The sequence below is a fragment of the Wallemia mellicola genome, assembly GCF_000263375.1.
Source record: "Wallemia mellicola CBS 633.66 unplaced genomic scaffold WALSEscaffold_3, whole genome shotgun sequence".
NCBI classification, from domain to species: Eukaryota; Fungi; Basidiomycota; class Wallemiomycetes; order Wallemiales; family Wallemiaceae; genus Wallemia; species Wallemia mellicola.
Window position 1 is genome coordinate 76,740 of NW_006531960.1, and position 1,609 is coordinate 78,348.

Here is a 1,609-nt window from a genome sequence, read left to right on the forward strand (position 1 = left end):
CTGGTATCTAATTCATATTGTAGTCTCTTTGTCATGACAGTTTCAATCAGCTTCGAAAGATGGTTGAGTAGTGAGATCGGACGATAACTACTCGCTTCTCGGTATGACTTCTTATTCGGCTTTGGAATCACAATGCATGTCGCTTCTTTGAAACATTTTGGGTAATGTCCAAGGCGCAAGGAGTTATTCGCTATCTTTGTCAATATGGATACTATTATCGGCGTGAATTCTTTTATGGCGAAGACCGGAATGTTATCTGGTCCTGCCGCTTTCCCAACTTTCATTTTATTTATAGCCACCGTCATTTCCCAATTTGTAATTTCCTGGAAAGACCCGTCAAGTGTATCGTCGGGCCGCTTTCCCAGGGCAGAAGTGGGAATGGTGTCTTCACCTTGTAACAAGTGTTTGAAGGACCGCTTCTACCGGAGGGATGAAAATTTTCAGATGAATAATAGCTGTCGTCAATACAAGGAATCAAGATTTCCCTTGTAACAAGGCAGGATGGCCGAGCGGTCTAAGGCGCTAGACTAAGGATCTAGTCCGAAAGGGCGTGGGTTCGAATCCCACTCCTGTCATATCTTTTTGCTGTTCTTTGCAACGTAGCTTGAAAGGACTGTTATTTCAAGTCATAGACGATATATCAACAACCTATTTTATGCTTACTCGAATTAAGATGCAGTTGCTGAACACACTGGGTAAATTTTTGTCACAAAAGTAGCTACTAAGAATATCTACAATAATTTCGTTTGTTCACACTATCACTTCAGTATGTATAACGCGTTCTCAGTTTAACTTCAATGTCTCTCTATTATTTTAATATGGGTGTAGTTTCAAGAATGCTTAAAGCGTTCATCTAAGGCGTCTGCTCTATTCACAATACCAATGGTATGATACTATGATAGTAGCTTTGTAGCTAGAACATGCAAATGCAACGTTCCCTCTAGAAAGCAAAGGACAGACTCATTGCACCTTTTCAGAGATCGTTTGCGCAGAAAATCTTCATCAGAATCCTTCAAGAAGTATTCATTTAGTGAATTACTTGGTTAATGTAGAGGTAATACATGATAGAATGTACGTAGGACGTCAAGAAGATTCTAGTCATCACTCAAAGGATCCAGTTCGTTAAAGTCAAATAGCTATAAGAACGTCTACTTCAGCGATGTAGATGAAGGCTGACCTTGTTTACTCTTCAGTTTACTTTATGTGAATGTCTTCTTGTATAGAGAAGATTATGATTGTTATGATTATATGAATACGTAGAACGTGCAACATAGCTCAGATATGAGTAAAATACATGCAATTTTTTGTTAAAGAGACATAATTTGCAGAGATTAACATCTAAATAGTACCTAAATTGGCTCTTTTGGCTCATATTGTCATGTCAGTAAGGTTAATCACGACCAGTGTTAGAAATTTAATCAACTGGAGCAAACCATCACTTGTGAAGCTCAATGAAGAAGACTTATTAGAGAAATTCGTCAAAGGTGAGTTTTATTTCTGCTGTAAAAAGCTATCTAAACTTACACCATCAGGTCAGGGTAAAGGTGGACAAGCTGTGAATAAAACATCCAATAAGGTATTCTTATTACACAAACCAACAGGATTGAGT

At 38.2% G+C, this 1,609-nt stretch overlaps 1 protein-coding gene and 1 non-coding gene across 2 annotated transcripts in view; both read left to right on the forward strand.

Moving 5' to 3' along the window:
- The first annotated feature begins 495 nt into the window (after positions 1–495).
- Positions 496–575, forward strand: WALSEDRAFT_t10. The gene has a single exon. It is a non-coding gene; the product is annotated as a tRNA-Leu (tRNA).
- Positions 576–1,161: 586 nt separating this feature from the next.
- WALSEDRAFT_31329 (hypothetical protein) overlaps positions 1,162–1,609 on the forward strand; it is a 2,031-nt gene continuing 1,583 nt past the window's right edge. The window contains exon 1 of the mRNA XM_006956486.1: positions 1,162–1,484. The gene's annotated coding sequence lies outside the window, so the exon portion shown is untranslated. The remainder of the gene's footprint in view (positions 1,485–1,609) is intronic.